This window comes from Neovison vison, chromosome 11, assembly GCF_020171115.1.
Source record: "Neovison vison isolate M4711 chromosome 11, ASM_NN_V1, whole genome shotgun sequence".
Lineage (NCBI taxonomy): Eukaryota > Metazoa > Chordata > Mammalia > Carnivora > Mustelidae > Neogale > Neogale vison.
The window spans coordinates 157,454,944-157,479,888 of NC_058101.1; the positions used below are offsets into that span (position 1 = coordinate 157,454,944).

Genomic DNA, 24,945 nt, shown 5'->3' on the forward strand with positions numbered 1-24,945 from the left:
CCTGGGGCAGGTCTGGGGCTGCAAAGTGTGAGTGCCGGTGGGAAGGGGGTGGGCAAGAAGGTGGGAAGGGCAGAATTTTGCAGTTGACCATCACTCCTTTTGACCTGGACAGAAGATATGTATGTGAGCATGAAAATACCCAGCGTAGAACACAAAAGGAAGGAATGGAAGAAAAGTTCCCTAAGGCATATTTATTAACAAAAGGTGATCCCTAAATTTCTTTGCAGAATATAAGAGCTGAAGAATTTGAAAATACTGGCCTTAAAGAAAGAAAAGTTGGATGGAGATTTTCCAAAGATATGTTACCTGCTTGGTGGCGTTCAACAGAAGCTATAAACTTACGATATGCTTAGAGTTAGATGTTTTGAAACCAGTGAAGTAATTTTGACCAAAAGATTGAAGGAAGCTTAAAGGTTGGTGAAGGAAACCAACACAAGTTTAAAGAATAATAATGGCTAAAAATCACATAAGGCTTACTATGTAGTGGGCACTGTTTCAGGTCCTTGGCATAAGTTAACTAATTTATTGTCAAAATCCCCCCTGTGAGTGGCTTTTATTACTCTTCCTATTTTGTAGATAAGGAAACTGAGGCAGAGTCAGATTAAGTCATTTTCCAGGATATTCAGCTGGTAAATGGTAGAACCAGAAACTGAACCCAAGCTGTTTGTTTTTGGAACTGCTCATTTAATTTAATTTAGTATAAAATGTCTATTAAAAAAAAAGAAAATTTATTCAAGGTTTTTTTTTTTTTAACAACATAGTATTTTTTTAATTGACTTGATCCATCTTTGAATTTTATTTTGAAAATTCCTATTGTCTCAATGTGGAGTCATTTGAACAATAATTCTATGTTCTTAAAAAGAGTATATTCATAACAGACCAAAAGAACAGCATGATAATTTTTTAAAACATCTTATTTACTTATTTTGAGAGAGATAGAGCGAGCGTGCGCACATGAATGGAGGGAGAGACAGAGGGAAAAGGAGAGAGTCTCAAGAAGACTCCATGTTGAGCATGGAGCCCAATGTGGGGCTCAATCTCATGATTATGAGATCATGACCTCAGCTGAAATCAAGAGTCAGAGGCTTAGCTGACTGAGCCACCCAGGTACCCCTATAAATGTTCTTCCTTAGTCATCTCATACCATCAAAGACCACCAATAAGCTCATTATACCCATGTCTCCAGCTCAGACCTTTCCTTTAAACCCCAGACTTAACTTCTGCATCTTGGATATTTAACAGACATTGCAGGCTCAATACATCAAACTAAACTTTCCATCTTTCCCTATAAAACTGTCTCATGCCCAGATTTCTCCAATTTAGGTGGTGAGACAGCAATCTTCCAACAGTGCAGGTCTCAAACCTTGACATCATTCCTGGCTCTTTTTTTTCTCATAATCCATGTACTTACCTATCAGAAAATCCTACTGTTCTATCTGTGTGGTGGGCAGCCTCAAAGTTGCCCTTCAAGGATCCCTGCCTCCTAGTGTTCACCACATGGTATAATCTCTTCCCTTTGAATGTGGACTGGAATTATCGACAAGTTACTGATGAATACGTAGAAATGACAGGATGTTGCTTCTAAAGTTAGGTTACAAAAAGATTGTTGTTTCCATGTCAGGTGTTTTCTCATGTTCTCTTGTGGGTCATAGACTATGCTGGAAGGCAGCTGCCATGTTGTGAAGCAGTTAGGGTCAGGTTCATGTAACTTCAATATACAGAGTAGCATCACCTGAAAGTGATCCTGACTATTTTATGAATGTACCAATGTTTTCTACATCTATTGGTGTTCTTTTTACTGCAGCTGATCCAGATTACCAAGAGCAGTATCAACAGTTACTTGAAAAGGAGGACTTCTTTCCACATTAGGAAGAAAATGGTATAGATTTATCAGAAGCTGGTGATCCATCCTGGGATGATAGTGATGATGAAATGCTCCCAGAGATACAAGAAGCTTATAAAATTTCAGTTAGGGATCAGAGCATAAGTGAAAGCAATAAAGCCAAATTTCAGCCTATCAGTTTTATAAAGCAGTTTGGGTAATGATGATTCAGCAAAACATAAGAAAGCAAGAAAATATGTTGCACTTATACCAAATTAAGGATGCTAAGTTATGTATATACTAATACATGCAACTCTAATTTTGTTTAATACTATTTGAAAAAATAAACTTTAGTCTAAGTTAAACTTAAAATGTGTATATATTTAAAATATATATGTATAAATTTGTAACAAACTTAAAAATATGTATATCTTAAATATATATGTATGATGTGCAGTTAATTCCCCTCTTTTGGTTGCAATAAAATTGGTTTCGAAATAAATGAAATATTGAAAGTTAAAAACAACTGGAGCAGCACGAGAATGAGTGTTGAAGGGGACCTTCAGATGCTTGTTAACAGCCATGTGTAGGAGCTTTGAAGCTGGTCTGGAGCTGCTCACAGCTCTTGTCTAAACTTTGATGGTGGCCACCTTGTGAGAGGCATGCGCCAGAACCACAAGCAAAGCTGCTCTAAGATTCCAGATCCTCAGAAACTGTGAGCTAATCAATAGTAGTTGTTTCCAGCCCCTAAATTTTTAGGTAATTCAACACAGCAGTAGATATTAATACCTTCAAATATATCCAGAATCAGATAATTTCTTATCATTTCCATAAATATCACCCTGCCTAAGGGTGATAGCTTTGCTATCTCCTGCCTAGATTATTGCAAGAGGTTTTCTGACCATATCAGAAATGGTCCAGAGCTGGACTTCTTTCTGGCTGCTAATAAAATAGGAAAGCTTCCTCTGGTTTAGTTAGTTAATTTAGTTTACTGAACTCCCAGAAGTGAAGCAGTAAACTCACAACAAAGATTACCATCTATCAAATGCCTTTGTACCCTGAAGATGTGCAGATGTTGAAATGTTTAGGTAGTGAATGCTAAGTGACTCTCTATTAAATACTCAAGGAAATAAAGAATAAAATTAAGAAAATATACAATAAGAAGCTTTCAGAAATGCAAAGACAGATTTTTTTTTAAAAGTAAAATAGTAAGAAGTGAGAAATACAGTTGCTGGCAGCAAAAATTTAACCCACAAATAAAATGTTATGCTAGACACTGTTGAAAAGGAATTAGTAAATAGGAAGACATATCTGAAGAATTTATTTGTAATGCTGCAAAGAGAGATAAGGAGATGGAAATCATTAAAGGATCAAAAGACATGGAGGAGAAAACGACCTATATCTACTATATATATAACCTATATCTACTTTGCGGTCCAAAGGAAAATAATTGAGAGAAAGGTGAGGAAACATATGCTTAACCATATTTTTAAAACATATTTTTAAAAGTAATGACTATAGTATTTCAAGAAAATCCTGTGCCCACAGATCTGGGGAGTATATTGCATTTCAAGGAGAATGAATAAAAAGATATTCATGCCTAGACATATAGTGGTGAAAGTGCAGAATGCCAAAGCCAAAAAGTTTTAAAAATAGCCAAGAGAAATGACAAATCACAAGCAAAAATAAAAACAAAAGATAATTTGGAAAAAAGGATCTTCACAACAGCAATCCTTGAGGCCTAAAGATGGCAGAATTATATCCTAAAAATGTTGGCTAGAAATAGACATCAGACTATAGTTTGAGTCTAGCAAAGCAATCTTTCAAGGATAAGGATTAAGACATCATATGGAATAAAAAATAAGGTAGAAAAGAACTCTGATAGAATATCTCATCTACAGACCCGCTCTAAAAACATACATTATAAAGCAGAAAAATGATCCCAGAAAGATGGTTTGTTCTACATAGAGAAGTAGTAAACAAATAACACAATATGGCAAACATAAAATCTGAGTCTCCATGAAATAAAGCATAGTGGAAGTTAAAAAAAAGATAGAACTGAAATAATGGACAGTAACTATGTAAGCTAAAGAGTGATGATTTTATTTTCCTTTAGAGGAAAATGGTTTGATTTTCAAAGTGGTTTGATTCAGATTTATTCACTTATTTATTCACAAATATAATGCTGCTATTTCATTGACAACCACTAAAGGAACAAAAATCAAATGCGTGGATTCAAAACAACAGAGAGAAAGAATGGAAAAAATGCAGTCAAAAAACCTTAAAAAGCTTCAAATAGTGAAAATAAAAAAAACAGATCAAGCAGGAAAAAAAAACAGTAAATAATCACAAAAACAAACAAACAAACCGGTAAATGGAAGGAACAAGTTTAAGTGTATCAATAATCATAATAAGCATAAATGGGCTTGACTTGTCATTTGAAAGTATAGAAATTGTCAGATCAGATCTAAAACTTGGTAAGATGTTGTTTGTAGGAGACGGAGCTGAAACATAAGCACAGAAAAATTGAAAGTAAAAACCTGAAAAATATATGAAATATACACATATGCACATTAAAAAAGTGCTGGTGTCTTTATATTTGTCTCAAAGGCTAAGAAGAGGCATTTGCTGCCTGATGACAAAAGTTTCAACTTACCACAAAGATGTAGAAACATTAAATGAGTTTAATGGAATTACCTCAAAATATAAAAAGAGAAATATTTGATCAAAGTAAAAGGAGAAATTTTCAACAACATGATCATAGAGGGATATTTCAATATGATCTTCTCAGGTATTAATAAATAAAGCAGAGAAAAAAATCAGCAAGTACATGAAAGTTTTGATCATCACAGATGTTGAGCGTCATCTAAAGCATGTATATAGAACTTACTTTGGTATACTTGCTTTTTTTGAGATTTTCTTAACAAATAGAAAATACACATCTTCCCAATGGAAAAAAAATGGTTTTATACTAGTCCATAAATCAAGGTTTAACAAAATTGAGAAGATAGTGCTGTATAGGCCATATTCTCTGACCTCAGATGAATTAAGTTAAAAGTTATTATATATCAATCAACAAATCTTCAAATACTTAGATATAAAACATGCATTTTAAAATGAATCATAGGTCAAAGAAGAAATCATGGTGGAAATTTTAAAAACGCTTAGAACTAAAGAAAGAGAATATATTATTATAGAAGTTTGTGGGATCAGCAAAAGTGGAGCTTCAGTGAAAAATTATTATTTTAGATGATTATATTAGGAAAGGAGAAATGCTGAAAATCGATGAGATAAATGTCCAACTCTAGGTTCTTAAAAGAAATTAAAGTAAAACTAAGGAAAAGAAGTGGATAATGATAGATAAATTATAATAATAATAAAAAAAGACCAGATCAACAATGTCAGAAGTTGGATTTGAAATGACTAAAAATATATATATAAACCTTAGGTGAGAAAGCTATGATGAGAGACAGAAATAGAGACAGAGACAGAGACAGCAACTTACAGAGATAAACAGAGACAGAGATAGGTAGAGGGAAAGACAAGGATGTCCACGATCATGAAGTGGACACATTCTTTTTTTCTTTTTTTAAAGATTTTATTTACTTATTTGACAGACGGAGATCACAAGTAGGCAGAGAAGCAGGCAGAGAGAGAGGAGGAAGCAGGCTCCCTGCTGAACAGAGATCCCGATGCAGGGCTCGATCCCAGGATCCTGAGATCATGACCTGAGCCGAAGGCAGAGGTTAACCCACTGAGCCACCCAGGTACCCTGAAGTAGACACATTCTTAAAGAATAACTTTCCAAACATGGCGTAAGAAGCACAGGGCCTAATAGCCTAGTAACTACTGAAAAATGTCTTCCTGTATAGGAAACAGCCAACCAAGATGATTTTATGCATAAGTTCTTCTACATCTTCAAAGATCCAATCTCTAGACTCTCATACTTCACGTTCCTCAATTCATTGTAAAAGACTGATTTAATCTGGATACCAAAACCAAGGAGATGAGATTTTAAAATATTACAAATCTTTTAATTATTAAACTATGTTTGTGTCCTATGCTGAACATTTATAATACAAGTTGAAAAAGTTTATAAGAAGATAATAAATCGTGACCAAATCAAGTTTATTCTAAGAATCTAAGTATGAATTAATTTTTCAAATGTTACCACTTTCAATCACCCCATTGATTAAAATACTAAAAAAATACTAAAATTACTAAAAATTATCTCAACTGATGTAGAAAAAGCATGCAATTGAATTCAATGTTCAATCATGATAAAAAAAAATAAGCTTGTAATATAAACCAATTCTCTTAACTTGGTGGTGTTTGCAAACATTACTCCAAATGAAAGATTATAGGCAGTATTCTTTTTAAAATTCGGGATAAGACAAAGATATCTGTTATTGATTCATTGTTTTTAAACAATGTTTTATAGTCTAGTCAGTGTAATTAAAAATAAATAAATTAAAGCATAAGAATTTGAAATGTAAAAATACTGTCATTCTTTGAAAATGATTTGGTTGTATACGTAAAACAACCAGGACAATACAGACAAATAACAAGAAACGACAAGAATTTAGAAAGATAGTTAACTACACAAAAGCCAATTGCATGTCTGTACAGAAGTAACAAACATTGAGGAAAAAAATCTGAAGAAAAGGACACCATTTATAATGGCAACACAAACTATAAAATGTCCTAGGAATAAATCTACCAGATATTTTGCAAGGACCTCTACAGAGGACTGTACAGATATAATAGAGACAAATTAAAAATTACTTATAATGGAGAGCTAGAAAAAAAATAGGATGAGATGGAATAAGAATAGATGAGAAGATGTTTTTGAGTTAGAAAATTAAGTAATTGAATAAATGTTGAATCTCTTGAAGATGAGCTATAGATTCAGTACAATCCCAATAAAGTTTCCCATAGTTTATGTGTGTGTGTACATAGGTTAAATCTGACAAATTGATCCTAAAATTGATATGAAAGACCTGAAGACCTAGTATAGCTAAGAAAACTTGCAATTTGTGACTTTAGGAAGTAGTGGGGGCGATCTGAATTAGAAGAATTTTCCAAGTGCTTTATAACCTCATTCCTTATCATATTGTTATCCAGAAATGGAAGTAAGTAAGTTGTTTTAAATATTCAAAATATATCTTCTCAGTTTGGATTTTTCTGTATGATAATAATGATAACATTTTAAAATTTTGCTTAATTTTTAAAATTTTGTTTACTTTAAAAACTTTTAGTACCTCGGATTTATACTATGTATTGAATCATAACTGTTTATTCATACACATTATCATTGGTTTACACATGGTCTCCTTTTATCTTATTTATTTCTTCTTCATTTACACAGTAAAAATTGAACATCTGTGAACTCATTGTCCAATCTGAGAGTTAAAACCCTATTTTAGCATATAAAATTCAAACTAGAGATGCAGTAAATTATACTCTTCATAGTAAATATTTAATATTATTGCTTGCTTCTCCTTGTCCTTTCTTCTGAAAAAAACACTTAGTTTTCTTTTGTGGAACCTCCATTCCTTGAAGTCCTAATCAGGTTATCAACTCAGATTGTCACCAATCCCTATCATAGATAAGTTCTGAAGTTTGGCTCAAGCCCAGCCCATTTTCTTTTAAGGAATTTAAACTTGGAAAGAGTCTTCTAAGGACAGAAGGCCATCCTGATGGCCGGACTCTAGACAAACTGCCCATATTTCCTCTTAATTAGAGTCCCAGATGTGACTTGGATCCTGCCTTCTCAGCCTGGGTGCTGTATTCTTTTTTCTTTTTTTTTTTATGATTTTATTTATTTGAGAGAGAGGGACAGACAGTGAGAAAGCACAAGCAGGGAGGAGAAGGAGAAGCAGGCTTCCTACTGGACAGGGAACCCGACGTGGGACTTGATCCCAGGATGTTGGGATCATGACCTGAGCCAAGGCAGATGCTTAACCAACTGAGCCACCCAGGCACCCCAATGCTGTATTCTTCATAAGGTTCTGTGATGAACCCAATAGCATTCTGAGAAAGCAAATTCTTTACCTTAAGTTTGTTTGAATCAATTTCAATTTCTTGCTTGTCTGCTACCAAGAATTACAGCAATTACTCTCCATATTGAATATAATTGTCTACATGACGAATGACCCCACTTCATAGATATGTGAATATCTGAGGCCTAAGTCTAGGCTTATCAAACTTAGCTACTGTTCTGTGACACAAACCCATGAAGGAAAGCTCCACACTACTGAAAAGTCCATTTATCCAACCTGAATCAATGAACACATCTCCAATCAATCTTTGAAAAGTTACCAATAAATAAGATGAAAGACGTGAGAAAATAAAATAAAATCTACTTCCGTAAACGACACTGCTGAATTTCTACTTCTTGGGTAAAGTTCTTGAGACATGTTCCATGAGGCCTCAGGCTCCTTGAGCCCCATATGTAACAATTATTTCCTTCTTACAGGAAACAGATGGGATTAACAGACTGTTACATTGTCTGTGAAAATGAAGTATGGTTCCCCTCCTTCCATAGATAGACTGCCTGTCTGAAGCAAAGGAGACCACATAATATCTCAAGTTGATATTTTAAAAACCCTCTTTGTTTAGAAATCATTCTTATTTGTTTTGTATCCCTTTGTAAAGCAATCAGGAGAGACCTGCTTTTAAGCCGGATAAGAAGCATGTCTAGGGGCGCCTGGGTGGCTCAGTGGGTTGGGCCTCTGCCTTCGGCTCGGGTCATGGTCCCAGGGTCCTGGGATCGAGCCCCGCATCGGGCTCTCTGCTCGGCGGGGAGCCTGCTTCCCCCTCTCTCTCTGCCTGCCTCTCTGCCTGCTTGTGATCTCTCTCCCTCTGTCAAATAAATAAATAACATCTTTTAAAAAAAGAAAAAGAAGCATGTCTAGATGTCATCAGGGCTAACAACTCTTGAAGGGAGCAAAGTGATAGGTAAAAATTAGATAAATTAGAATACCTCCTTACCTGTTCCTTTGGGAAAGGTCAACTGGTTGTCCTATAGCAGTTTACCTGTGTTAAGCAGGTTGACCTTGTATCTACCTGCATCACCAGGTAAACCACACTGGCTCTGGAGTCTCAGACTAAGTAGACAATCGAGGGATCCTACCTTCAGTAGAAACTACAGTGCATTCAGCACATGCTCAGTGAAGAAATAAATGATACCAATTCCTTTCCAATCACATCCATTCAAATTAGTATCTTTGGTCATTAGCTGCTCAAACAGTTATAAATCCCCTTTATGTTATGAATATCCTTCAATAGTCCTTCATGTTGTTTTTAAGAATACAGATGATCCCTGGCTGACCTACAATTTTTTGACTTAAGCACGGAGCAAACACAGTATACATTCAGTAGAGACTGTAATTTGAGTTTTGATCTTTTCCTGGGCTCACAATGTGTGGTAGATCTTCTTTTGTGATGGTGGTCAGCCACAGGTCCGAGCCAACCATGTGATCACAGAGTAAACAATTGATATATTTGCAACCATTCTGTACCCATATGACCATTCTGTTATTCACTTTCAGGACAGTATTCAGTAAATTACATGTGATATTCAACACTTTGTTATAAAATAGGCTCTGTATTAGATCATTTGCCCAACTATAGGTTCATATAAGTGAGAAGAGTGCATTCGAGGCAGACTAGGCTAAGCTATGATGTTCGATAGGTTAGGTGTATTAAGTACATTTTTAACCTATGGTATTTTAAACTCACTATAAGTTTATCAGGATGTAAGCCCACATAAGTCGAGGAACATCTGTATTAGGAAATATTTTTCTTGTTCAGACCCAGAAATGCCTATTGCATTTTTTAAAAAAGATTTTATTTATTTATTTGACAGATCACAAGTGGGAAGAGAGGCAGACAGATACAGAGAGAGGGGGAAGCAGGCTCCCCGCTGAGCAGAGAGCCCGATGTAGGGCTCGATCCCAGGACCCTGGGATCATGAAAGGCAGAGGCTTTAACCCACTGAGCCACCCAGGCACCCCGCCTATTGCATTTTTTATCAGCCATAATCATAGGCATATTTAAAGGAGAAATCAAATTAAATTGACCTAAATAAAGTCAGCGAGGCCATGTTGACTTGGTTACCAACTTTTGGGTACTGACTTCCTTTCAAGATGGTTTTCAACCATCATTTTAATAACCCATATTAAAATCAGTAATGACCTGTGTTTGGTGGATTTTTTTAGGACTGCATTGATTTATTTTATACTTGCAAGATTTCTCCCATTCTTGATAAATTCTTAAGGATGGAATGTTAGCTGAAGTTTCCTATTACCTTCTGCAAATTTGCTCAGTAATCTTTGAAGTTTGTTTCAAGTGTCCTACACTTACTTATCTAGTGTATTTACATGCTTACAATCTATTGTAGGACTCAACTGCTTCTTATCAGTATTTAGTTTACTTTTTCAGAAAAAAAAAAAACCCTTTACTGAGAAAGAGAAAATAAATTTAAAGTTTTTTTTTTTTCTTTTTATAATACATCAGTATTCTATCGCTGGTCCAAAGTACTCAGCTTATCTATTGGAACATAATTTTGAATGCCCTTTTACGTGTTCATAGCAAATCTATTGCTATATAACTCTTTGTAGCTATGCCTTCTCTCATGATTATAGTATCTGGTAATATTCCTTCTTGGAATTGAGGATTTGAGGATGTGGTATTTCATTCTTGGAATTGAGGATTTGAGGATGTGGTATTTCATTCAGTCCTTCACATAAGACCCTTCCCACAAGCTCTTTCCTTTTAGCCTATATTTATTGAGGACTTATTTCTAGGAGAAACTCCCTGCTTTTTTCTTCCTTTTTTAAGAATCTGAAAGAAGGTAATTGATAAGATGAGCTTGGTTCTCTTCCTAAACCACACATCTATGAAAGTTACTAAGATAGACTGGACATTACATATGTGTATATATATGTGTAGGTGTACATGTGTAGCATATATTGAGTCTTACCTAATTGTATGTTTATTCAAACTGTATATTTATATTTGTGTATATATAAATCATAATATATATATCATATATATAACATATTAATATGTATATTAACATATACACATCAGTATATTAAAGTGTTAGCTGAAGTGTCAAATATTACTGTGCAAAATTTACAAAAAAGGAGTTGGGGGAAACTGGTTAGATGACTTTATAATTTTCATTCATATTGATGGTATGAAAAACTAGGCATTGGAAATCAGGGAAGGAATCTTGAAGGTTGCTTTGGAATGAGTTGTCCTATGGGCCTTACTTCCGTCTTTTCTGGGGGGGTGCATAGGAAGATACCTCCTTAGAGAACTAAACTTTCAGAGGAGCAACTCCCCGGAGAATGTGATTTATGATTCTCTTCCCTTCCACCAAACACACAGTTTGGGTGATGCAGTAAACTTTTGTCTGTGTCGCCTTCAAGAATTATAAACCTTGAGAGCTGGCTGCTGGGCCAATGTCCAGCAGAGCATAGGACAGCATTTTGACAAATAAAGATCCTCCAGAGTTTGTCAAAATAAAGGAAGACACGTGGATATGTGTCATGCAAAGCCCGCAGTTGGAAGTCTTAGATTCTGTCTAAGAGACAGACTAGAGGGGAGAAGAGAGTCAGCTGAGGGAAGCTGCCACTGACCTCCTGATGCTCAGCGGCCACAGAAGGAGCCACAAGTGGCTGGAATAGTGACACAGTTGCCCATGTCATGGAATGTAGGTGGGAAGTTTCCAGCCATGTGATGTCCAAGGATCATGTCATGAAGGAGATAACTCTAAGCATCAGCCGAACCCAGAAAGACAGAGGATCACCAGTTTGACTCCAACCAGTCAAAACCACGGATAGGAGTCAAAAATTTGTTTTCTTGACGGGAAGGAACTTCTCATAGCTCTAAGATATTGCAGGATTGGGTATAGTTCCAGACCACCACAATATAGCAAATATTTTAACAATAACTCAAATGAATTTTTTGATTACCCAGTACACATACAAGTTATGTTTACATCACACTGCAGTCTATTAAGTGTGCAATAACATTATGTTTAAAAAATCAGTGTATACCCCCTAATTAAAAACACGTTATTGGTAAAAAAATTCTAGCCTTCAGCTGAGCTTTCAGTGAGTTCTAATCTTTTTGCCGGTGGAGGGCCTTGCTTTGCTGTTGGGGGCTAGTGCCTGATCAAGGTGGTGGTTGCTGAAGGCTTGGAGTTGCCATAGCAATTTCTTAAGATAAGACAATAATAAATTTGCTGCATTGCCTCTTACTTTCATGAACAATTTCTCTGTGCCATGAAAGCTGTTTTACAGCATTTTACCCACAGTAGAACTTTTTAAAAATTAAAGTTAATCCTCTCAAATTCTATTGCTGTTTTATCAACTAAGATTACAGAATATTCTAAATCCTTTGTTGTCACTTAACAGTCTTCTAGGAGTAGATTTGATCTAAAAAACACATTTTTCTTCGTTGACCAATAAGAAGCAACTCCTCAGCCACTCTAGGCTTAATCATGAAATTACAGAAAACCAGTTCCATCTTCAGGGTCCACTTCTAATTCTAGTTCTCTTGCCATTCTATCACATCTCTAAGTACTCCCAACATTGAAATCTTGAACCCCTCAAAGTCATCCATGAGGGTTGAAATCAACTTCTTCAAAATTCCTGTTCATGTTGGTACAATGACCTCTTTCTGTGAATCACAAATGCTTCTTAATGGCTTCTAGAACAGTGAATCCTTTCCAGAAGGTTTGCAATTTACTTTGCCTAGATCCATCAGAGGAATCACTGTCTATGGTGCTATAGCCTTACCAAATGTATTTCTTAAGTAATAAGACTTGAAAATTGAAATTACTTCTTGATCTGTGAACTGCAGAGTGGATATTGTATCAGAAAGCATGAAAATAACATCAATCCCATTGTCTATCTCCACTGGAGCTATTGGATGACCAGGCACATTCTCAGTAAGCCGCCAGTTATGAAAGAAATCTTTCTTTCTGGACAGTAGTTCTCAACAGTAGGCTTAAAATATTTAGTAAACCGAGGGAGGAGTCAAGATGGTGGAGAAGTAGCAGGCTGAGACTACATCAGGTAGCAGGAGATCAGCTAGATAGGTTACCTAAAGATTGCAAATACCCACAATTCCAATGGGATATCGAAGAGAAGAATAACAATTCTAGAAACAGAAATTCAACCACTTTCTGAAAGGTAGGACTGGCGGAGAAGTGAATCCAAAGCAACGGGAAGATAGACTGCGGGGGGAAGGGCCGGCTCCTGGCAAGCGGCGGAGCAATGGAGCACAAAATCAGGACTTTTAAAAGTCTGTTCCACTGAGGGACATGGCTCCAGAGGCTAAACCGGGGTGAAGCCCACGCAGGGGGTAGCGTGGCTTCAGGTCCCACAAGGTCACAGAAGGATCAGGGGTATCTAAAGGTCGCAGAGCTTGCAGATATTAGAACGGGGAATCCGGCTACAGCAACAAAGCCAAGGAGGGAGCTCTCAGTTCTGGGTTACCTTGAACCAGTCTCAGGCTTGGTGAGCTCGGAGCGTGGCCAGAGGCCAGGGAGGCGGGAATAATTGGGCCCTATTCTCTGAGGATGCACTGAGGAGTGTAGCCCTGAGCTCTCTGCTCCTCCGGGCCAGAGACTGGGAGGCCGCCATTTTCATTTCCATCCTCTGGAACTCTACGGAAAGTGTTCAGGGAACAAAAGCTCCTGAAAGCAAACCCGAGAGGATTACTCAGCCCGGCCCCTGGTAAGGGTGGTGTAATTCTGCCTGGGGCAAAGACACTTGAGAATCACTACAACAGGCCCCTCCCCCAGAAGATCAACAAGAAATCCAGCCAGGACCAAGTTCACCTACCAAGGAGCGCAGTTTTAATACCAAAGAGAGCAGTGGAATTCCAGAGGAGGAGAAAGCAAAGCACGGAACTCAAAGCTTTCTCCCCATGATTCTTTAGTCTTGCAGTTAATTTAATTTTTTTCTTTTTCAATTTTTTTTCTTCTTCTGCTAAAATTTTTTTAACTTTTACCCTTTTCTTTTTTAACGTTTTCAACTAGTTTATCTAATAAATATATATATTTTTCTTTTTTATATTTTTTCTTTATTCATTTTCTTTTTTTAATTTTTTTTTTTCTGAACCTCTTTTTATCCCCTTTCTCCCCCCCCCCCCCACGATTTAGGATCTCTTCTGATTTGGTTAAAGCGTATTTTCCTGGGGTCTTTGCCATCCTTTTAGTATTTTACTTGTTCCTTCATATACTTAATATCTGGACAAAATGACAAGGCGGATAAATTCACCACAAAAAAAAGAACAAGAGGCAGTACCAAAGGCTAGGGATCTCATCAATACAGACATTGGTAATATGTCAGATCTAGACTTCAGAATGATGATTTTCAAGGTTCTAGCCGGGCTCAAAAAAGGCATGGAAGATATTAGAGAAACTCTTTTGGGAAATATAAAAGCCCTTTCTGGAGAAATAAAAGAATTAAAATCTAACCAAGTTGAAATAAAAAAAAAGCTATTAATGAGGTGCAATAAAAAATGGAGGCTCTCACTGCTACCATGCAAACAAATTTGACAATCTGGAAGAAATGGATGCATTTCTAGAGACCTATAAACTACCACAACTGAACCAGGAAGAAATAGAAAATCTGAACAGACCCATAACCAGTAAGGAGATTGAAACAGTCATCAAAAATCTCCAAACAAACAAAAGCCCAGGGCCAGATGGCTTCCTGGAGGAATTCTACCAGACATTTAAAGAAGAACTAATTCCTATTCTCCTGAAACTGTCCAGAAAATAGAAATGGAAGGAAAACTTCCAAACTCATTTTATGAGGCCAGCATCACCTTGATCCCAAAACCAGACAAGGATCCCATCAAAAAAGAGAACTACAGACCAATATCCTTGATGAACACAGATGTGAAAATTCTCACCAAAATACTAGCCAATAGGATTCAACAGTACATTAAAAGGATTATTCATCATGACCAAGTGGGATTTATTCCAGGGCTGCAAGGTTGGTTCAACATCCGCAAATCAGTCAATGTGATATAACACATCAATAAAAGAAAGAACAAGAACCATATGATACTCTCAATAGGTGCTGAAAAAGCATTTGACAAAGTACAGCATCCCTTCCTGATCAAAACTCTTCAAAGTGTAGGGATAGAGGGCACATACCTCAATATTATCAAAGCCATCTCTGAAAAACCCACCACAAATATCATTCTCTTTTTTTTAAGATTTTTTAATTTATATATTTGACAGAGAGATCACAAGTAGGCAGAGAGGCAGGCAGAGAGAGAGAGAGAGGAGGAAGCAGGCTCCCCACTGAGCAGAGAGCCTGATGCAGGACTCGATCCCAGGACCCTGAGATCATGACCTGAGCCGAAGGCAGTGGCTTAACCCACTGAGCCACCCAGGCGCCCACAAATATCATTCTCAATGGAGAAAAACTAAAAGCTTTTCCACTAAGGTTAGCAACACAGCAGGGATGTCCACTATCACCACTGCTATTCAACATAGTACTAGAAGTCCTAGCCTCAGCAATCAGACAACAAAAGGAAATTAAAGGTATCCAAATTGGCAAAGAAGAAGTCAAACTATCACTCTTTGCAGATGATATGATACTATATGTGGAAAACCCAAAAGACTCCACTCCAAAACTGCTAGAACTTGTACAGGAATTCAGTAAAGTGTCAGGATATAAAATCAATGCACAGAAATGAGTTGCATTTCTCTACACCAATGACAAGACAGAAGAAAGAGAAATTAAGGAGTCAATCCCATTTATAATTGCACCCAAAGCTACAAGATACGTAGGAATAAACCTAACCAAAGAGGCTAAAAATCTATACTCAGAAAACTTTAAAGTACTCATGAAAGAAATTGAGGAAGACACAAAAAAAAGGAAAAATGTTCCATGCTCCTGGATTGGAAGAATAAATTTGTGAAAATGTCTATGCTACCTAAAGCAATCTACACATGTAATGCAATTCCTATCCAATTACGACCCATTTTTTTTCAAAGAAATGGAACGAATAATCCTAAAATTTATAGGAAACCAGAAGATACCTCGAATAGCCAAAGGAATATTAAAAAAAAAGCCAAAGTTGTTGGCATCACAATTCCGGACTTTAAGCTCTATTACAAAGCTGTCATCATCAAGACAGCATGGTACTGGCATAAAAACAGACACATAGATCAATGGAACAGATTAGAGAGCCCAGAAATAGACCCTCAATTCTATGGTCAACTAATCTTTGACAAAGCAGGAAAGAATGTCCAATGGAAAAAAGACAGCCTCTTCAATAAATGGTGTTGGGAAAATTGGACAGCCACATGCAGAAAACTGAAATTGGACCTTTCCTTACACCACACATGAAAATAGACTCAAAATGGATGAAGGACCTCAATGTGAGAAAGGAATCCATCAAAATCCTTCAGGAGAACACAGGCAGTAACCTCTTCGACCTCAGCCACAGCGACATCTTCCTAGGAACATCGCCAAAGGCAAGGGAAGCAAGGGCAAAAGTGAACTACTGGGATTTCATCAAGATCACAGTGGGTTGGGTCGCTGCCTTCGGCTCGGGTCGTGGTCTCGGGGTCCTGGGATCGAGTCCCGCGTCCGGCTCTCTGCTTGGCGGGGAGCCTGCTTCCCCCTCTCTCTGCCTGCCTCTCTGCCTACTTGTGATCTTTCTCTCTGTCAAATAAATAAATAAAATCTTTAAAAAAAAAAAAAAAAGCTTTTGCACAGCAAAGGAAACAGTTAACAAAACCAAAAGACAACTGAAAGAATGGGAGAAGATAGTTGCAAACGACATATCAGATAAAGGGCAAGTGTCCAAAATCTATAAAGAACTTAGCAAATTCAACACCCAAAGAACAAATAATCCAATCAAGAAATGGGCAGAAGACATGAACAGACATTTCTGCAAAGAAGACATCCAGATGGCCAACAGACACATGAAAAAGTGCTCCATATCACTCGGCATCAGGGAAATACAAATCATAACCACAAGGAGATAGCACCTCACACCAGTCAGAATGGCTAAAATTAACAAGTCAGGAAATGACAGATGCTGGTGAGGATGTGGAGAAAGGGGAACCCTCCTACACTGTTGGTGGGAATGCAAGCTGGTGCAACCACTCTGGAAAACAGCATGGAGATTCCTCAAAATGTTGAAAATAGAGCTACCCTATGACGCAGGAATTGTACTACTGGGTATTTACCCTAAAGATACAAACGTAGTGATCCGAAGGGGCACGTGCACCCGAATGTTTATAGCAGCAATGTCCACAATAGCCAAACTATGGAAAGAACCTAGATGTCCATCAACAGATGAATGGATAAAGAAGATGTGGTATATATACACAATGGAATACCATGCAGCCATCAAAAGATTAGCAATAATCGCGCCTCGGATAAACCTCATTGGCTACGATACTGCCACTGCGCAAAGCTGCAGCAGCCATCAAAAGAAATGAAATCTTGTCATTTGCGATGACATGGATGGAACTAGAGGGTATCATGCTTAGTGAAATAAGTCAATCGGAGAAAGACAACTATCACATGATCTTCCTGATATGAGGAAGTGGAGATGCAACATGGGGGGTTAAGGGGGTAAGAGAAGAATAAATGAAACAAGATGGGATTGGGAGGGAGACAAGCCATAAGTGACTCTTAATCTCACAAAACAAACTGAGGGTTGCTGGGGGGAGGGGGGTTGGGGGGGGTGGGGTTATGGACATTGAGGAGGGTATGTGCTAAGGTGAGTGCTGTGAAGTGTGTAAACCTGGCGATTCAGAGACCTGTACCCCTGGGGATAATAATATATTATATGTTTATAAAAAATAAAAAATATATATATAAAAAAAGTAAGGAAACGTTTACCATCAAAAAAAATTTTTTTAGTAAACCACGTTGTAAGCAGATGGGTTGTTTTTTTTTTTAAAGATTTATTTTATTTACTTATTTGACAGACAGAGATCAGAAGTTGGCGAGAGGCAGGCAGAGAGAGAGGAGGAAGCATTCTTCCCACAGAGCAGAGAGCCTGATGCGGGGCTTGATCCCAGGACCCTGGGATCATGACCCAAGCTGAAGGCAGCGGCTTAATCCACTGAGCCACCCAGGCGCCCCGTAAGCAGATGGGTTTTTATCTGAGCTTTGTTGTTTCATTTATAGAGCACAGGCAGAGTAGATATAATTTTAGTATAATGTAGTATAATTCTTAACAATTTTAGGATTTTCAGAATGGTCAATGAGCATTGGCTTCAACTTAGAGTCACCAGCTGCATTAGTCCCTAACAATAGAGTCAGCTTGTCCTTTGAAGCTTCGAAGGAAGACATTGACTTCTCCTCTCTAGCTAAGAAATTTCTTTTTGGTGTCTTCTTCCAACAGAAGGCTGTTTCAAGTGCACTGATTATCTAGCCACCTTCATGACTTATCTGAGCTGGATCTTCTGGAAAACTTGCTGCAGCTCCTACATCAGCACTGGTGGCTTCACTTTTCACTCTTCTGTAATGGAATCAGCTTCTTTCCTTCAACCTCATGTACCAGCCAGCTTTTCTTCAGTTCCCTCACCTCCTCCAGCCTTCACAGACCTGAAGAGAGTGCAAGGCCTTGATCTGGATCAGGCTTCAGCTTAGGGGAATGCTGTGCCTGGTCTGATCTTCTGTTTAGGTCACTAAAACTTTTTCCATATCAGCAATAAGGCTACTTCTGTTTCTTACCATTCACTGTGTTCACTGGAGTAGCACCTTTTTCCTTCAAGGACCTTTCATTTGCATTCCCAGCCTAGCTAACTGGGTGGTGCAAGAGGCCTAGCTTTCAGCTGATCTTGGCTTTTGACTTGCCTTTCTTGCTAAGCTTAATAATTTCTATATTTTGGTTTAAAGAGAGAAATGTTTGACTCTTTTTTCACTTGAACACTTAGGGGCCATTGTAGGGTTATTAGTTGGCCTAATTTCAATATTGTTGTGTTTTGGGGAAGATGGAGGCCCTGGGAGAAGAAGACAGATGGGAGAAGGGCTAGTCCATGGAGCAGACAGGACATATACAACAAGTATCTATTAAGTTCACCATCTTTGGGGTACTTGGATGGCTCAGCTGCTTAAGCGTCTGACTCTTGGTTTTGACTCAGGTCATGATCTCAGGTGATTGAGATATGCATTAGTCCTGCTTAAAATTCTCGATTCCCCTCTCCTTCTTCCCCTTACCCACCAGCTCACATATATGCATGTGATCTCTCTCTTTCTTAAAAAAAAGAAAAGTTCACCATCTCATATAGATGTGGTTCATGGTACCTTGAAATTATAACAATAACATCAAAAGTCACTGATCACAGATCACCATAACAAATATAATAATAATGAAAATGTCAGAAATATGAGAATTTAAAAAAGTGACACCGAGACACGAGATTGTCATAAACCTTCTATTTATTAAAAAAAAAGCAGTATCTGTGAAGAATAAAGTGAAGCACAATAAAATAATGTATTCCTGTATATGGAAGGGGAAGAAACAGACTAAATCCCACTTCCTTATTTATACATGGTCCTCTTCTATCAGGTCCACACTGGGGGACAAGGTAAAACATCAACCTCAAATGCACAAGAGTTTGATTCTCACATAGCAATAGACAGTTGAACTACAGAATCAAGCCTATGATTTTCAACTTAGTGAGACTTTAGGACTTCTAGCTGCTTTTAAGTGATCACATTTATGGGGTGGATTTTCATCCAGGTGCCTGGGAAGAACTAGGCCACTGACAAGTTTGTGAGAATGGTGGTCAAAAAAATAAACTTACTTTGCAATTGCTCTTGTGAGTCATATCTGTCACCCAGGAAAACAACTAAGATAGGCTGCAGCTTATGGATACTGTTGTGTGTCTAAACACATTATTTTAACAATAGAGTATATTTATGATTGCCTAGTGTATTCGTTAATTATCTCATGAGCACTGTTTTCTATTCCTGGCTTTATTATTTCTCTGTGTAGACAAAGGGAAGTGCTATTCAAGTCCTTTACATTTTAACAAAGTCCTTCATCCATTGATCATTATTGCTTTTGTTGTCTACTTGTCCTCCTATCCATTTCTTTCTTTCTATTATACACTTGTGTTTTGAATAATGATTTTGTTTTTTTTTAAACTTTACAATCATACTTAAGCTTTCATTACACACACTGCCTTACTTTGAATTAATTTATTCAATTGCTCTCCAGTGAAACACATGCTTTTGTTTAGCATTTTTATTTCTTTAGAGATCAACACTCCTGCTTCTTGTGATCCACTTGGTTTAACAGTCACAGGCTAAAATGGAACTGCAAATTTGGATGTGGAAAATTGGTACCAGCCTCCTGTCACCTGCCAGATAAAAAACAAAAGGTGCTAGGTGACTTATTTATTTGTTTATTTATTTAAGAGGCATTCAGAGACTATTCATTTCTTTTAATTAGAGTATAGTTGACATACAAAGTTACATTAGTTTCATGTATACAACTTAGTGGTTCAACTTCTGTAGATGTTATGTTATGCTCACTGTAAGTGCAGCTGTCATCTGTCACCATGCAATGCCATTACAGTATCATTGACTATATTTCTTATGCTATCTTTCTTTTAAGTGGACTCCACGCCCAGCGCAGAGCCCACAGTGGGGCTTGAACTCATGATCCTGAGATCAAGACCTGAACTGAGATCAAGAGTTGGACACCCAACTGACTGAGCCCACCAGAGCACCCACTTAGCTATATTAAAAAAAAAAAATCAACATAGAATAGTCAGGAGCATCCTTAGAAATTTGCATTTTATGAAAAACTGGCAGTTCTTCTAGTCCAGTGGCTTTTAAGGACAGTCAGGGGTTTATGAGGTCAAAATTATTTTCATAACAATACTAAAATATTAGTAGCTTTTGCTCTTTCGTTCTGTCCTTAGTGACAGTAGATGACGTGTGATAGTACCATCACATAAATGGTTAGTGGGACATATGCTTGTGTTCTCCTGTTTTTAAATTCTCATTTAAAATTTTTAGTTTGGTAAATTTTGATAAATGTTAACCACATAAACAAAAGTTTTCTGGGGTCCTTAGGCCTAAAAGTTTAAGAACCTGCATTCTAAAACTTTTTTTTAAACATTTAATACACAAATAATTATACAATAAAAAATGGAGTAAAACTGGTCTAAATGAATATATATGTATATGTAATTGTTAGAGTTTTAAATACATATATATATACACATGTATACACACTTATATATATATGTATACATACATATATATATGTATAGTGGTTAGAGTCCTCAGAAATTCTGAGGCTTGTATTGTTTTTATTGTCTTATTCATACAGTTTGCTATGATAAAAAGCATTTGGAAAATCTTAATTTTCTTGGTAATCATTTATCCAAAAATGTCAGAAGTACAATTTGATGATTTAGTGTCCTGACATAGGTATTTTTGAAGAATTATTGCCTTACATATTAAATTAATCGGATATAGATTTACTTTTACATTATGTAGTCCAATGTCAATGTACTTCAATTAAAAATATATCAAAAATAAATAAATAAATTATGTAGTCCAGGGGAAGCAAATGAAAGGTAAAATATTGGATATATAATGTGGCAAAGCAGTAATACAAGATAAATTCATCTTTTCTAGTTACCATGGGAATATTTATTGATAAGTATTATCTCTCATTTTTCATTTTCATAAAAACTGCAATGCATTTATTGAAGTGGAGCTTTTCACTCTTAATCTGTTGTATAGAAAGCAGTCAGGAAAAATGAAAAAACACAAAGCCAAGAACTAGGGATGTCTACAAGGTAGAGGAAGCCTATACCTCTTTTAGACAAGTCAACATTTTTTATTCAAATATTTAAAATTATATGAAATGACAAAAGGAAAACATTCTTTTAAGGTTTGTACATGTAGGATAGAAAAAATTAAGGATGGCTAGCTCATAGGTAGAGAGTGATTTATAAAGAGAAAAATTAAAACTAAAAATAATCTTCTCAAGTCTTGCACTATGGAAAATAGGAAGACATCCTAATAATCAGTGACTGGGGAAACATTAGCAATTGGAAGTATAGACTATAATTAGGGAAGTCACACAAAAGGATTTCTCGATATTGACTGAGTCACACACATTATCATTGACAGGGGACAGCAAATTAATAATACATTATTTAGATGACAAAGGGGTGTTAATGTCCAGGAAAGGACCCTTTAAAAAATATGACGACTTGGGAAGATTGTCCAAGATTACAATCCCTTGAAAAGAAAAATTTTGATAATAAAAACACATTAGGAAGTATATATACTCCATCATGTATGAAAAATTTAAAAAAAGAAAAGGAGATGAGTATCTGGGAGGTAAAAAGTAAACCTCTAATGAAGAATTAGTGAAAGTGACCTCACAATGAAGCTGTAAGACAGTCATAATCTGTTAGTGCTGTTTATGCCATTGCTATAATTTACCCACACCCCTTTCCATCATTATTTACTTATCTTTCTTGGTTGTTTTTGGCTTCAGTACAGTTAGGTATTATATATTTCTTTTGTCTAGTGTTCTGATTTTTTTAAGCCTTCAGCCTCCTACTTTATCTATGTTATTAAGAGAGAAGAAATGGGACTGGAATTTAAAAGGTCTCATCTATGCCCTAGAAACTATGATGGGTACTTTTTGTGTAATATGATTTAATCTTTACAGAAATTTGTGAGATATGTAGAATTATCTTCATTTTCCAGATGATAAATCACAAGCATGATTTTGCCAAGGATTATACAGCTAGGGAATGACCAGGCTCAGTTAGCATTCTTTCCACTACACTACAGTGATTTCAAAAGTAATTGCTAATCATAATTATGAATATGGGACACTCTGGAATCATTAAAGAAAGATTAAGTACTACTCAGTGTATAATATTAGTTTAATTTCAGAAGCAACTGAAATAACTCTTTTCTTTAACAATTAAGCCACTTGATTTTATTGTATCACTGGTGGTAAAAATAAAACCAAATTCTTACGGGCACATAAAGAAGCACATTCCTTCTGTCAACTGATGAAACAGGAGGGGGTCCTGGAAAATTTGATGGGTCTCTCTCTCTCCGGCAAAGAACATCGAGCAAGTCTCCAGGTCTCAGTTATGGAGGGAATGCTCTTATTTTACTTCTGTTTTGCAGTCTCTGCTTACAGACACAGTGAGCTCTGGCTTCCTCCCGGCTGCCAGCACCATAGATTGTTGGCTTTCACTCACTTATGCCCTGAGAAGTCTTTTACAGAAATAGCACAGCGGATTACAGATCCGCCTTCTCTTACTGCTCAAATGCACCAATATTTCTTAGCCCTTGGTACACAGGCCAATTTTGTGAAAAGGGTTTTTGTCCTCTGAGGAATTGTTAAACAATATATCTGTGTCACAATTATTTTAAATAGTGGCGTTCATATGAGAAATCTCTGCCATGACGACTTGCATATATTGGGCAACTAGTGCATTATAAATTGAATAAAAAGCAATTCCATTCAAAGCCATAGAGGGACTGTGATTGAAGGCAAAGAGAACAGCAAACCTGGTGCACAGTGGAAACAGCTTTTAAATATGCAAATTACCAGGCTTTAGCCAATATAAAATGAATCAAAGTCTCCAGTGTTCAGCATAAGAACTCGGTTTTGCAATGGCTCCCCAAGGCCCTGAAATGCAGAGAGCGAGCTGTTTCTGAGAGTCCCAGGGAGGACAGGAGAAACCTCCCGCAGGGCTGGAGAGCTGTGAAATGAGGCTGGCAAGCTGGGGAGGAGACAGACTGGGGAAGGCTTCCTGCACAAGTGTAAGAGTTTTAACTAATCTAGCCGTCAGTAGGGAGACATTTGATTTGTGCTTTAAAAAGACCCCTCTCTGGAGTGTGCTGAATATACTGAGGCGACAAGGGTAGAGTCAGGAAGCCAGTTTAGAGGTAATTGTGTTGGTCCAGATGAAGAGAATGACAGTCGCCTTGATTGGCAGAGTGCCGGTGGTGTGGGGATGGAGGTGGGTTCGTGAGATATTTGAGAGAGTGAATTTAATGACTTCTTACATAGGTGGGATGAGGGAATGGGAAGCATTGGCTACTTTTCAAATCCTAATCTATGACATAATTTATTAACAATTTCAGGACTGTAAATGTATATATTTTGAAAATTAGGTAAATATATTAAAAGTTAGGGTCATCTGGGTGGCTGAGTGGGTTAAGCACCCAACTCCTGGTTTTGGCTTAGGTCATGATCTCGGGGTGGTAAGATTGAATCCCACATCAGGCTCCATGCTGAGTATGGAGCCTGCTTGAGATTCTCTCTTCTTCTCCCTCTGTCCCTCCTGGCTTGTGCTCTCTCTCTCTCTCTCTCTCCCTCTAAATTAAAAAAAAAAAAAATACTGCTAGTACTTAATTAGTACTCCAAACTAGAGAAAGGGAGGGATATGTTCCATTTTTAATTAAGTAAAAAACTTCTCTGCAATTTTATGCATACTACAATCAGTCTTACTGTTGATAGCCTTCACAGACCATTATTTCTATGCTTAATTTCTAATATTACAATTTTGGTTTGTTTGATATTCTCCTGCTTTTGTACACAGAGCATTTAGTTGTCATCCTTGACTTTGGACATATCATTATGAGCCACTACTATGATTCATTCACAGATTATTAGTGACTCCAAAAGTCTATACTACAGAGAAGTATAGATGTTGCCTTGAAGACTCCAATTATAAAATTTTAGGGTTATGTCTCAGAAAATCCCAACTTTTAATCAATAATCTATTTAGAATACTTTAGTTTTCTCATTATTGAAAATTACCTTATTCTGGCTTCTTTTTATACAATATAATAGTAAGAGAGGGAGCTTCTTAGGCTTTCCATTTCTTTTTTTTTTTTTTTTTTTAAATATTTTACTTATTTATTTGACAGACAGAGATCACAAGTAGGCAGAGAGGCAGACAGAAAGAGAAAGTGGGGGAAGCAGGCTCCCCGCTGAGCAGAAAACCCAATGCAGGGCTCGATCCCAGGATCCTGGGATCATAACCTGAGCTGAAGGCAGAGGCTTTAACCCACTGAGCACCCAGGCGCCCCAGGCTTTCCATTTCT

At 37.0% G+C, this 24,945-nt stretch overlaps 1 protein-coding gene and 1 pseudogene across 1 annotated transcript in view; both read right to left on the reverse strand.

Moving 5' to 3' along the window:
• Positions 1–24,945, reverse strand: part of GALNTL6 (polypeptide N-acetylgalactosaminyltransferase like 6) — a 1,226,826-nt gene that overhangs the window by 300,063 nt on the left and 901,818 nt on the right. The gene's annotated exons all lie outside the window — the stretch shown is intronic.
• On the reverse strand, positions 17,164–17,295 carry LOC122890644 (annotated as a pseudogene).